At 37.4% G+C, this 15240-nt stretch overlaps 1 protein-coding gene across 5 annotated transcripts in view; it reads right to left on the reverse strand.

Annotated features, from left to right (window-relative positions):
- wscd2 (WSC domain containing 2) overlaps positions 1 to 15240 on the reverse strand; it is a 58988-nt gene that overhangs the window by 21672 nt on the left and 22076 nt on the right. For 3 of the 5 annotated variants that reach the window (XM_077241350.1, XM_077241349.1, XM_077241347.1), the window contains one exon: positions 1167 to 1281. The gene's annotated coding sequence lies outside the window, so the exon portion shown is untranslated. The remainder of the gene's footprint in view (positions 1 to 1166; positions 1282 to 15240) is intronic. The other 2 variants (XM_077241348.1, XM_077241345.1) reach the window with 1 other exon arrangement.

Raw genomic sequence — 15240 nt, forward strand, 5'->3', positions numbered from 1 at the left:
ATCTTTAGGACATTAAAAGAGTCATTTAAAATGCATTTGTTCTTCTGTTGATCTCTTCTTTTCTCGTAACAAAACTACAACATCACATCACTCAGGGATACACATTGCCAAAAACTCATTCATTTGCTTCACAGAATGAAACAACCAAAAATATGTTTCACACAAAGGAAAATAATAATGTGTCACAATGATGTCACAATCTTACTTCTTAGCACAGTATTAAGTTATAAGTAGCTTTCCGAACACTGCAATTTTCCTAAATAATATTTTTCAAATTTTCCAGTAAAAATATCGAAACATCCTTAAAGTAAGATTAATTCGCCTGAGAAAAAATCCAAATTATGTGTTTTCAGATCTTAATAAGTCAAGTCTATTTTTCATACACAATCGAAAACATTAACATTTAAAACATTTTTAAAACAATGAAAGGCAATTTTTTTGAGAAATTCACAAAATGTATGAAGGGAAAATAAATTGGCATTTTGTTTTAAACATAAACCTCACAAAAACGGTTAGATTTAAAAACAAGACTTCCTGTGTACATTTGTGGATTTTATAAAATATCTACAGTATCTTGTTTAAAGGATTTTTAGATATTTATACTTGAAAATTTACTTGAGAAACAAAACTGGTATTAAGACTTTGTATTTAGAGAATATATCTTGAATACAAATTTATTTTTCAAATCCATTTGGAAAATGTTTGTACCATAAATCTGAATGTAGTCAAAACACAGTGAGGTAACTGAAACTAAAAACTAGTCTTATTATCTAACACAATTTTTCTTCATAAGTAAATGATCTAGCTTAGATATTTTTAATAGAAAACAAAACAATTTTTTTCCCCCCAGTGTATAACTTGCAGAGCAAAACAGGATGGAAGTAGTCCATTCCAGTTCTCTCAAAGACCCCAGTGTCCACAGTGGGCAAAAACATTCAGGCAGAGTGTTTAAACAAGCAGTCATAATCAGCCTCATTCCGTGGGTAACGGAAATTTCCGTAACTACAGACTTTGCGTGAATGTGCATTGTGAGTGTGAGTGTGAGTGTGAGTGTGTGTGTGTGTGTGTGTGTGTGTGTGTGTGTGTGTGTGTGTGTGTGTGTGTGTGTGTGTGTGTGTGTGTGTGTGTGTGTGTGTGTGTACACAATGACCTAGTGTCACCGTTACCTGACCCTTGGGCTCCCACCTGCTGCAGTCAGAGCGGAGTCAGGCTGATGTTATCGTGACAACATTCTAAACCAGCAGCACACAGACTTCATTCAGCATAGATATAGCTCAGTTCCTACAGAGAGGGGAGGGAAAATTCATTTAAATTCATGTTGCACACCAGGGTGTCAAGGATTTCACTTAATGTAAGCTCTTTTTTTATTTGCCTTAAGCACATGTTATTTAACTTTGTAGACCCAGGCCTTTAAAAGTGCCTGTAAATGTGTCTCTCTGTGTGTGTGTGTGTGTGTGCGTGCGTGCGTGCGTGCGTGCGTGCGTGCGTGCGTGCGTGCGTGCGTGCATTTTTCTTGTGGTAAAACTCATGACTGCTTGGAGACATATGGGCGTCTATTAGTGTGACATAGTAAAGAGCGCAGATCAATTAAAATAAAGACACTAATAATAAACTATTAGATCTACATGATTTAAAGTACACTGGCCCACAAAAGTCACAGTTAAAATATATGAATGTTATTGCATTTAGTAACAAATATAACAAAAAATGCCATTTATTTTATTTTAAAGGAACGTACTGTAATTCAGAGCAGGCACACTTTTCAAGAAAAACATTTCACAAAAAGAAATTTGTTAGGTTTCACTGTAAATTACAAAACAGATACACAGACAAAATATTTGATTTTCTCACTGTCAAACATTAATGTATCATGTTTATAGTTAATTCTTCATATTAAACCTTAACATTGATATCTACACACATCGTTATTAACTTGGAGGACATTCTCAGGGTCACAGGATATTTAAAAATGGAAAAAAGTGGTTTGACCTATTCTTTGAGGTTTGACCGGATTGGTGTTCTTTGATGGATATTTTTCACATTCACACCATATAAGCTGAAAAAGGTTCAGTAGGAGAGACTCGTGGGCAAACCATGTCAGAATTAATCTTGGCTGCTTGAGTTAAGGGCTATGACCTCAGGTTACACTCCACAGGCTTTTCCATAAATACCCACTCCATTACTGCTAGAGGAGGCAAGCCACTGCACATCAGCACACAGAGCGTCACAGTGCCATTAGAGGCCCTTCCTGCACATGCCCAACTGTAAAAAAAAAAAATACCACTGCCCCTGAGGGACCACCCACGCTGTCACTGTCGCATACAGACTGTAAACGTTCAGCTTAACTCTGAGTCTTTAAACAAGTGCAAAACTCTTTATTTTTCCATTTGACTGATTGGGCAATAGAAATAATAGAGTCTCTGAGGTCAGGTGGGGAAAGTCCATGGATGTCTTTTCACACTCTCCACCCAAGCAGTTCACACGATGAGGAATTGTATTTTGGGTTTTGTTTTCACATGCTAAACTGTCAAAAATATATGGGGGAAAAAAAACCTGTTTATGTAAAATGTAAAAAACTACCCCAAAAATCACAACATTTACAGTAAATTAAAGAAACATTTCCTTGAGGAAAACACATTTTTGATAAAGCAACAACAAATGTTTCCTATTATAAATGATGTAAGTGACTCTCTCCACGTGTGATTGTGGTTTGGCAGTTACGGTTCTGTAAAGAATACAGATGGATGTCAGCAAGTTGCCAAGAGATGTGGTTATCTACCAGTGTTACAGGAGAGTGGGTGGGGCATATTTTGGTTTGCATATTCTGAATTTGAATACTATGTGGACATGAATGGACACATATGCTCATTACTGGAATTAGTTTTTGCCTGGTGAATGATAAAACTGATGGAAAATAAGACTTGCCTAAGTGGGCTCTTTTGACTTGGACCAATAAATCACCATCTACTGTAGCAACCACCAAAAACACCTTATTAGTGGTCAACCGATATTGTTTTTTTTTATTATTGCTGATGGCTTATGCCGATGCTGATATCTTATAGAGCAGGGTGGTCGATGGCCGTTATAAAGCCAATATATAATTTATATTTATTAAATTAAAATAAATAATTTGAACTTATACTTATGACATACTTTAGAATTAGATGACAACTTCTTGCTTCTGTAATCTTATTACAGTATTATTCCAAATAAAGAAATTGTTAAAGAATGGAAAAAAGGACAACACAAAGAAAAAGACATGAATATGACAGATTTGCCAACTGGATATAATGCAGCAGAGTTTGAAATCAAAAGTTTAAAGTTTGCCGATCATGCGTCTCCTGTCCGCATTAAATTTGCACGGACCGACCGTCACACAGAGTAACAAGCGTTCGTGCAAACACCAAATGCACACTTCAGAATATCTCACAGCTGAATTCCACTAAGTCTGCAAGGTTTGTGATATTAATTAGATATTAAAAATATTTGTTTAAAGGGGTCACTGGATGCAAAATTCACTTTTATATGGTGTTTGCATATAAATGTGTCTTTGTAGTGTGGACACGACCACCATACAATAAAAAAAAAACATTCACTCCTTTTTTTTAATTCTCAAAAAGCCTAAACACTCAGTAATCAAGCCGTTTGGATTTTCTGAGCAATATGATGTCATATTATGAAATATAGTTATGTTATACATCATTAATACATTCATTAAGAACATGGAAATAATTGAAGTATAAATATATATAATATTACTTCACTTCCTTTGAAATCAAATAACTGTGATTTCATGTTGCATCACTGCATCAATTGGAAGAGAATCACAATAATATAAATGAAGTTCCAAGTGCCCAACCAAAGGGAACACTGATCACAATAATGGTGAGTAATTTTAGGAAATCAACATGAATTTATGAAGTCAACTTATGTGATGTCTCCCAAAATGTTTAGCTGTATTGACAATAACATTCAAGATGACTGGAAAATGAGCATAAGCAACTAAGAAGAACGATGACTGCAGAAGTGGAAGAAATTAGTGAAAAGTCTATTAAGAATTGCCCCGGATCAAAAACCATTCGCCCCGTCTGTTTTTTTTTTTTTTCTTTGGAAAAATGGTACTCAAACCAGTCAAGTAATGTTTACTACGGTTTTCTGAGTAATGAAGGCATAGCATGCAAACAGTACAGATTACTAAACTGTTTTAAGTAAGTTCAACACATTATTGGAGATTAGGTAAAGTTAACTTAAAAATTTTTAGTAAGAATAATGTTAGATTTTACAGTGTATATCTGCCTTGGCAATATGTAATTTGTCCACTACATCTTATCAAGTCAAAACTCTAGAGTCATGGGTGAGAGTTTTGCAATGTACCACTCACATGCACTAGAAAACATCAACATTTAGTTTTATGTTGTTGCTGTCATAAATCATTAGATTATTTTTTTAATTTTAAAATCAATATATTTTCACCATTAAACCTTTAAATCACAACAGGAAATTGTGATTGCTGAAATAACCATCATGACACACAACAGAAGCTGATTCTTCTGACTGACAGAATGGTTATTTATTTATTTATTTAGGATTTATTTTGTAGTAGAGATCAACATTATTCTGAGCACACATGAAACTATCTTTAATTGAGTAAAAAGCAGACATTCCCCAATCCCTGCCAATAGTTCAGAGCGGGACCTCATGTAGGGTGTTAAAATGTCAGCATCAGCATTTCCCCATTAAAGTGCCATGACCCCAGAACCACAGGGGCCCTTCTATCTGTCTCTCTCTCACTCTGCCTCCTCATGCTTTCTTTGTTCAACAGCTATGGCTTTCAGTTCAGATTAAAGACTGAATTCCACAGCTACCGTAATGATGTTTACATTAGAAACTACAGGCCACAAGATCTTGCCATAGACCAGCATATTTCAAACTTTGACAAGCACTTACATTTGCAATGAATGCCGAAGTGATCTACTTAATATTGCCGTTGTGTATTTAAACACTGGTTTACTGTCACATTTCAACATATCAGACCATATTTGACTTACTATATGTCATTTTATTTGATATACCACAGATGCACCATTCACCATTCACACAGGTGAAATTGGAATTTACTTTATGCATAAATTCAACAATTAATAGTTTACATTTATATTTTATCAATAGGACAAAGAACTAAAACTAGGGCAAACTGTAAAGTTTGGCAAACTGATGTTTCAGCTGATATTCTCCCCATACTGTGGCCTTAAGTTACAGAAAACAGCGCACAGAAAATGAGTGCAGCGTCTCGGTGCGAGCAGAATATGCCACATATAAAACATTGAGGCAGTAGTGTGCAAGACGGCTTCCCTGTTTAATTAGTTAATTATACATTAAAACACATTTATTTTGATGGAAAGGACTTAACTAGTCTCTTTACTTTGTTAGGAACATGTACCCCAACCTACACCCATGAACTTGACATATCTCTTGACTGGATAAGCTATATGGCTTAAGCCTGTTTTAGGCATACAAAGGCTGCCTCAACCTGCTGTTTTCATGCCATTCATTTTAATTAGAGGGATGTCTGATCTCTTAGCATGTGCCTGTTACTGGCTTTATGCCCAACTGCAATTAATTACTGGTGTGCCTGCTCAAACGACCTGGCAGCCACATAACAATTTCTCAGTGAGAATCTGCAGGGATTTCCTCTCCTCCATTTGATCCTGCCACTAGGGTTTACACACCACTTAAAGGGATAGTTCACCCAAAAAATTAAAATTCTGTCAGTATTAACTCACCCTCATGTTGTTCCAACCCCATAAGACCTTCGTTCATCTCCGGAACACGAATTAAGATATTTTTGATGAAATCTGACAGCTGGATCACTCCTCCATACTAGTCCATAGGCTTCTTCAGGGATTGAAATTTGCCAGCCCCGAAAAGTTATCAAAGACATCGTTAAAATAGTCCAAGTGACTACAGTGGCTCAATCTTAAGTTTATCGAGCGACGAGAATACTTTTTGTGCGCAAAAAAAAACAAAAATAACGACTTTATTTCAACTATTTATTTCCTTCGAGTCAGTGAACTTAGTATGATTGTGTAGAGCTACGTCACACGTAGGCTCACTATTGGCCGACGCTGGTCATTTGGGTGATGCTTGTGACGTACAACAACAGATCATACGCTATTACACTAGTGAACTGACTCGAGGCCGACAGAGAAGGAAATGAACAGTTGAAATAAAGTCGTTATTTTGGGGGTTTTTTGCGCACAAAAAGTATTCTCGTCATTTGATAAATTAAGATTGAGCCACTGTAGTCACTTGGACTATTTTAACGATGTCTTTAATAACTTTTCGAGGCCGGCAAGTTTCAATCCCTAAAGAAGCCTATGGACTAGTATGGAGGAGTGATCCAGCTCTCGGATTTCATCAAAAATATCTTAATTCTTGTTCAGAAGATGATCGAAGGTCTTACGGGGTTGGAACAACACGAGGGTGAGTAAATACTGACAGAATTTTCATTTTTGGGTGAACTATCCCTTTAAGGCCATTTTCCTGGGTGTAGTAGGTTTGAGAAGTAGGTTATCTGAGCAAAAAACAAACAAACAAAAAAACAGCCGTTGCAATGACGTTCAAGTGCGTGAATAGCGGTCAGCGCTCTGCCTTAATAAAGCAGCATCGAACTGCAATTACACTAGAGCGAGACACCGCTTCACTGCTGCTCGCCCTGCGATCGACTGTTTTTGTCAGCCTCGTTACCCGCTGTGAGTTTGTTTGTTTGCGTTTGTTTGTTTGCGCAAATACGGTTTGAACGTTGGTTGTTGGTCGTAGAGCGAGACACCGCTTCACTGCTGCTCGCCCTGCGATCGACTGCTTTTGTCAGCCTCGTTACCCGCTGTGAGTCTGTTTGTTTGCGTTTGTTTGTTTGCGCAAATACGGTTTGAACATTGATTGTTGGTCGTAGAGCGAGACACCGCTTCACTGCTGCTCGCCCTGCGATCGACTGCTTTTGTCAGCCTCGTTGCCTGCTGTGAGTTTGTTTGTTTTCCCGTCTATCCTGCGTCTATATTACACCCATACCACTAAAAAGACGGTTATACCCAAGACTTGAGTCATAAATTAGTATAAATATTAATAGCATCACTGGTTGCATCATTGCTAACTTACTGTCCATCTGTTAAAATGGCGAATATATCAGGTGTATGTTATCTACCTCTTGGTGCAGATGAGAACAAATCTGAATTGCTTGCGGTGCAGTCTGAATTAGAAGCTGTAGAAAAGCAGATCCTTGACCTTCTAGAGAGACAAGCTGAGCTGAGAGACCGGCGTTTAGCTCTTGAAACATCACGCGCTGATGCACACGGATCAGTGATTAACGTTAGTAACCCGCTGACGCTGACCTCGTCTACTCCGTGCGTTTCTCAGCATTGGTCCCGAGCGTCCAGGTCACGATCAGCCATGATTTCATTCACTCCGGCTCCAACACACCACCACGAAGCCTGGGTGGTTCCGCGGAAGCCGCGAGCCAGGACAAGAATCTTTTCGCCCCTCCCGGTTTTCGAGATCTCCACTCAGAACCGCTTCTCCCCTCTTCGCGAAACGGAACGCGATGCTGTGATCATCGGCGATTCCACCGTCCGACACGTCCACGCTACGTTAGGTAAAAGTAAGGTGCACAGTCACTGCTTTCCTGGTGCTCGTGTTCTCGATATCACTGCGCGGGTAACTGAGATCTTGAACGGTGACGAGCGCGTCGGAGCTGTTGTGCTGCATGCGGGAGCTAACGACACTAGGCTGCGACAGACGGAGGTTCTGAAGAAAGACTTCAGGAGCCTTATCGATACGGTACGCAGCACATCGCCTGAAACATCGATTATTGTGTCTGGACCGCTTCCTACGTACCGACGAGGGCATGAAAAGTTCAGTAGATTATTCGCGCTAAATGAATGGTTATTGTCATGGTGCAATGAGCAGAAATTGATTTTTGTAAATAATTGGAATCTGTTTTGGGAGCGACCAAGGCTCTTCCGCGCTGATGGCTTACACCCAAGTAGAATCGGGGCAGATCTTCTGTCGGATAACATCTCCAAGATGTTAAATACCATTTGACTAGTAACCAAAAATCCAAATCACAGTCTCTACTGCACCAATTTAATTGATATTAATACTAGTGTAGAACATTGCATAGAAACTGTGTCTATTCCTCGTTTACTAAGATCAAATAATAAATCTACTGCAGGATCTAGAAAAAATCTAATTGTTATTAAAACAAAAAATCTCGCTATTAGTGAACAAAAACAATTTCTAAAGCTAGGTCTTCTAAACATTAGATCGCTCACACCTAAGGCGGTTATTGTAAATGAAATGGTCACAGATAATAATTTCGATGTTCTGTGCCTTACTGAAACCTGGCTTAAACCAAATGATTATTTCGGTCTAAATGAGTCTACTCCGCCAGGATACTGTTATAAGCATGAGCCCCGTCTGATCGGTCGTGGCGGCGGTGTTGCAACAATCTACAGAGATATCCTTAATGTTTCTCAGAAAACTCGTCATAGGTTTAATTCGTTTGAAGTGCTTGTGCTAAATGTTACGCTCTTAGATGTAAGAAAAAAATCCCTATTATCTCTAGCATTGGCTACCGTATATAGACCTCCAGGGCCTTACGCCAATTTCCTAAAAGAGTTTGCTGACTTTCTATCAGATCTTTTGGTCAACGTCGATAAAGCATTAATTGTTGGAGACTTTAACATACACGTAGATAATTTAAATGATGCATTAGGGGCTGCGTTTACAGATTTATTAAACTCCTTCGGGGTCAAGCAAAACGTCACCGGACCAACTCATCGTCTTAATCATACACTCGATTTAATTATATCATATGGAACCGATCCAACCGATATAGATATCATTCCACAAAGTGATGATGTCACTGACCACTACTTGGTAACTTGCATATTACGCACTGCTGTAATATGTCATGCTGCGCCACGTTATCGACCAGGTAGAACAATTCGTCCATCCACCATAGATCATTTCTCAAATAGCTTATCTGATCTGTCTCAGCTGCTGCCTGAACCCAAAAAAACAGATGAATTAGACGAACTAACTAGCACTATGAGCAACATTCTCTCTAGAACATTGGATATTGTTGCACCCATTAGATTAAAAAAGGTCAGAGAAAAAAGTATAGCACCATGGTACAATAATACTACGTATGTTTTAAAGAGAGAAACCCGTAATTTAGAGCGTAAATGGAAAAAAACTAATTTAGAGGTCTTTAGAATCGCGTGGAAAGACAGTATGTCACTTTATAAAAAGGCACTTAAAACGGCCAGGGCTGAGCACCTCAGCAAATTAATAGAAAACAACCGAAATAATCCAAGGTTTTTATTTAATACCGTGGCTAGACTAACAAATAAACAGACGTCGTCTGAACAAAATACCTCGTTACAGTTTAGTAGTAATGATTTCATGAACTTCTTCACCGAGAAAATTGAAAGCATCAGAATCAAAATCGTAAACGTTCGATCTTTGCTCGCGCCTTATAATTCGGCCGCAATTATCACCCCGCAAGAACAATTACAATGCTTTACAACCATAGAACAAAAAGAGTTAAATAAACTTATCACTTCATCTAAAACAACAACATGTTTATTAGATCCTATACCAACTGAACTACTGAAAGAAGTGTTACCTGTAGTGGAAGAGCCTCTTCTCAATATTATTAACTCATCTTTATCTTTAGGTCATGTTCCAAGAACGTTCAAGCTGGCAGTTATAAAACCTCTTATTAAGAAACCACAATTAGATCCAAATAACCTAGCAAATTACAGACCCATTTCGAATCTTCCATTTATGTCAAAAATATTAGAAAAAGTTGTGTCCGCTCAACTCGGCTCTTTCTTGCAAGAAAACGACATCTATGAAAAGTTTCAGTCTGGATTCAGGCCACATCATAGCACTGAAACTGCGCTTGTTAGAATCACAAATGATTTACTTTTAGCTTCGGACCAAGGCTGTATCTCAGTACTAGTTTTACTTGATCTTAGTGCTGCGTTCGATACTATAGATCACACAATACTCTTAGATCGACTACAAAATTACACTGGTGTTCAAGGACAAGCATTAAGCTGGTTCAGGTCATACTTATCTGACCGCTACCATTTCGTCTACTTAAATGGAGAAAAATCTATTATAACTTCGGCAAACTATGGAGTGCCGCAGGGATCTGTGTTAGGCCCTTTATTATTCTCAATATATATGCTGCCACTTGGTAATATTCTAAGGAAACATGGAATTAGTTTCCATTGTTATGCTGATGACACTCAAATATATATTTCCTCACGGCCAGATGAATACGCTAAATTATCCAAATTGACAGATTGTGTTAAAGATATAAAAGATTGGATGACGCATAATTTTCTTTTATTAAATCCAGACAAGACAGAGGTAATACTTATCGGTTCTAAAAACCGTCCACAAAACCTTTCACAGCACGACTTTAACATAGTAGGATGCCCTGTTACTCTATCCGCTACAGTAAAAGACCTGGGTGTTACATTAGACTGCAACCTGTCTTTTGAAAAGCATATTTCATATGTTACAAAAACAGCCTTTTTCCACCTTAGAAACATTGCTAAGCTACGTAATATGCTATCAGTCTCTGATGCAGAAAAGTTAGTTCATGCATTCATGACCTCGAGACTAGATTACTGTAATGCTTTATTAGCTGGTTGTCCTGCATCTTCAATAAACAAGCTACAGTTAGTCCAAAATGCAGCCGCTAGAGTTCTTACTAGATTAAGAAAATATGATCATATAACACCGATTTTATCATCACTTCATTGGTTACCTATAAAGTTCCGTATTAATTACAAGGTATTGCTTTTGACTTATAAAGCTCTAAATGGTTTAGCTCCAGTCTATTTAACGGATCTTCTATCGCCTTACAATCCATCGCGCTCTTTAAGATCACTAGATTCGAGGTTTCTGGTCATTCCTAGGATATCCAGATCCACCAAAGGAGGCAGAGCATTTTCACATTTAGCTCCGAAGCTCTGGAATAGCCTTCCTGATATTGTTCGTTGCTCAGACTCGCTCTCCCAGTTTAAAACTAGACTGAAGACGCATCTATTTAGCCAGGCATTCATATAAATTTTTTATCTTACAGTTACTGTAAATTCGGCCTCTAGTTCATAAACGCCAGAGGAGAACTGGCCCCCGACTGAGCCTGGGTTCTCCCAAGGTTTTTTTTCTCCATTGGGTCACCTGATGGGGTGTTAGGACACCATTAGGTCACTGGATGGAGTTTTTCGGTTCCTTGCCACTGTTGCCTTTGGCTTGCTCAGTTGGGGATATTCAAATTAATTAACCAATCATACCATTGATCAGCTCTACCAAACTTGGATGTCTTTTTTCCAGTAATAAACAAACATTAAGTTGTTTTGATTGATACTGTGAAGCAGCTTTGATACAATCTGTATTGTGAAAAGCGCTATATAAATATATTTGACTTGACTTGACTTGACACTGAATCATTCTTCTTCAGACTGTTGACTTGTCACCGTTGGAACAGTCGGGCGCTGAGGCGCTGTCAAAAGCAGTTATATATTTGAGCTTTTATATATTGTTCATCCAAAGCATCACTGAAATATTTAAATGTTTTTGTTTATTTAAATTAAAAGTTAAGTTCTGTATTGTTTTTCTCTCTTAGCCTACTGTTATATGAAATAATGGCATTGCAAAGTGAAACTATTGCAGGTGTTGCAGTTTTTTTAAAGGTTTAAGGGGGGGGGGGCAATGAAAAAAGTTTGAGAACCACTGGTCTAGGCTAAAACAAGGCAACATTTGGGTTGTCAGTGAAAATTTAATAGACGTCTAACCATTGCTGAAGAATAGACGCACAGGCTACGCTAGAATATGTCACAGAAATGAAACCAAGCACCTTGTAATCACTGTTGACTTTGCTTACATAATGGAATATCATACATCTCACAAGTTATTTTTGGCAAAAATAACATGCATTCAAATTCAAGGTTATTTTGGTTAAGAGTAGGTTACTAATAGTTGGACAATATCGGCTCTATAGTTAAAGGTGCAGTCTGTAAGAATTACCACTAGTGGTCAAAATCGGTACTGCAGTCCAAATTCGAAATATTGGAGATCGTTATGACGGCTATTGCTTGCTGGGTAAGGTCTACACCAAAACTAAAAAATTATAAATGTTTTAATTATCTAAACAGATTTTCGATTGCACTTCTGACTTACAGACTTCTGAAAATAAGCTCAAAACAAAACCTAAAAATAACAGTGAAATACAGTACATGTCATGAAAACATGGCATTAAAACTGCATGGTAGGAAATGAGATGTAGCTGATTAAACCCTAAAAATAGGCAGAAATATATAGGGGAAATATATATTTAGAATGTATTAGACCGCAAAGGTAATGGAATATCTATGTCTAATTGTATCTCCATTGTGCTGACACTAAGAAGCTATTTCAATCAAAATGTCTAACATCAGCTAATAGTGACTGTAATGCTTCTGTGGCCAGCACAATAAAAGCATTGGGTTTTACAGTGAAGCTTAAACTGAGGGATTGGAGAGAAGTGCCTCATTGTAATCTTTATAATATTACATAGTCCATTACCCTCAATCCTCATGCTTTTATTCATCTGGGTAACAGGAGGAGGTATGGACAGAGTGAAAGGGAGCCAACAAAAATAGGTTGAAAGAACAGTAATCCTATCACATATGTGCTGTACAATAACACTGATCTTGTGCATGATATTCCATACTGTATGTGCATTTGGCAATGCTTGTTTTTCCTCAGATCCCCTCACCAATCCTCACTGGATTATGAGTCCTGCATCTTGTATTAAAATATGTCTAGAGTTCATCAACTGTTGGGAGGCTGTATTTCACAATCAACAATGTAATCACATTTGTATCTTAATTTTTTTGTGCTACATATAGCTTTCAAATGTTTGTTTGTTTTATGAAAAAATCCATCCAGAAAGAAAATGTATCACGATTTCCAAATAAATATTATAATTTAGAGTATAACTGTTTTTAATGTTGCTGATAAGAATGTTTCTTATGTTTCTTAATTGATGTTTCTTGATCACCAAATCTTCATATAAGAATGATTTCTGAAGGATCATATGAAACTGAAGACTGGAGTAATGGCTGCTAAAAATTGAGTTTAGACATCACAGGGAGAAATTACTTTTATAAAATATGATCAAATAAAAAAATAAAGTTCTTTTAAATTGAAATAATATTACACAATATTACAATTTATTGTATTTGAGCAGACAAATGCAGCCTTGGTAAGCATAGGAGACTTCTCTAAAAAAAAAAAAAAGATAATAATAATATATTTTTTTTTTTTAAATCTTACCGATCCCAAATTTTAAAATGGTATGAAACTGTCTGCTTCATGATGTCGCAAGTTGTTGTACAGAAGTAAGCGCACAAAGACGAATAAATAAGGTCTTTAATTCAAAAGCACTCATGGAAACAAACTTCAAACAATACCACAACATTGTCTTAGACAGGACAAAGAACAGAAAGAACACAATAAATACACAGGGACAAACGAGTTAATTAACAACAGATGATCAGGGGTGCGTTTCCCAAAAGCATTGTTAGCCAACTGGTAGCAAGTTCCATTGAATTGTGTTGGTAACAACGGAACTTGCGACCATAGTTGGCTTCGGGAAACGCACCCCAGAATGTTAATCAAACAAGCTGAGAAACTGGGTCAAACAGGCAGACAAGGAAGACAGAACCAAAACACAAAGAAACATGATCAAAACAGAACATAACTCTTGACACGTGTAAAGTGAACTTTGTCAATCTATCTAAAAGGCCTAGCAAATGGAGCTTTTAATGTTTTTTATTTCTTAGATGTCTGCTGGCAGAAAAGTAAGCGAAATATCTGACTCATTGCATGATTGCTATGCATCCAAGTATAGCTGTACATAAACAGAATATATATATATATAAAATATTTTTTGCAATGATCACTCAAATGTTGTGATCAGACACTTGTGTGACAGATGTGTAATGGAGGCAGGGTGAATGATAGAATGAGAATGATACATTTGAGCTGTAACCAAACTAGTTTGCATTGCATGTTCTATTCTAAATTATATTCTAAATACGGTTGCATAATCTTTACTAATTCTATCAAAAGTGTCACTGGCAAAACCTTGTTATCTTCTATTACCAGTGAAGGAAGTACTTAGATCTTTTACTAAACTAAAAGTAATAATACCATAATGAAAACATGTTTAATTACATAAGTACAGTACTTTTACTTAAATAACATTTTAAATAAGTAGTCAGCAAAATGTACTAAACTTGAAACTACTCATTATGCAAAATGGCCCAATATAAAGTGTTATAATTATATAAATTATTGCTTGATGTAATGTAGCGTTAAAGGCAGAATGGGCTTTAACACTGTTTCTACACAGGACGTGGACGTTGTTGCTCACGTCGCAACAGCTGTTTACCCTGGACGCGGCAAAGCGCCCGTTACGAAGCAGAACGAGGCATCAGTTTACTGTCGGAGATTTGTCGCTCGTGTCGCGCCACAGCATTGCTGGTGGCCAGATCGAGGCTTCGTGAAACACTGAGTTGAATCAAATGTGCCATATTGCGCCGAGGCCTCGAAACAATCCGACACCCGTCTCCACGGTGACCCCTAGTGGTCAGAACAGTGTGAATGCAACAAAAACCCTGGCCAAACATGAATACAAACACCTATTACAATCTATTGCAATTTTTTTACTGAAAGTAAAATCTTTCAAATGCAATTATCTAATCATCTAATAAGATGATGTGTAAACGTGTTCTTTTATCAATTGTCAGGGTTTGTTTTGTTTGTCCTATGAATGGCTCAGCTAAACAGGCCAATAAGACTATTAACTACCTCATTTTAATTATACTAATGTCTAATTAAAATGTCTACAAATGTATAAAACTGATCAGAGATCAGGTAAAACCCACAGACACTTGTTCATTGGTTCTCAGTGACTCTTCATGATTCATGTGTTGACAGAGATCATTGCTCCCAGCGGTGAACCATTGAAATTTCGAAGTGTTTCGAAACCATTATGACGTAATGAAGCCTCGTTTACTGAAATCACGTGACTCTGGCAATGTCGCCAGTGCCTGGCGATGAGGTCGCTAGTGGGCGTTCCCACTACTGGTTGCCTTTATGAATGACATCCAATCA

This window comes from Siphateles boraxobius, unplaced genomic scaffold, assembly GCF_051911475.1.
Source record: "Siphateles boraxobius isolate OS27281-9 unplaced genomic scaffold, OSU_SipBor_1 24, whole genome shotgun sequence".
Taxonomy (NCBI): domain Eukaryota; kingdom Metazoa; phylum Chordata; class Actinopteri; order Cypriniformes; family Leuciscidae; genus Siphateles; species Siphateles boraxobius.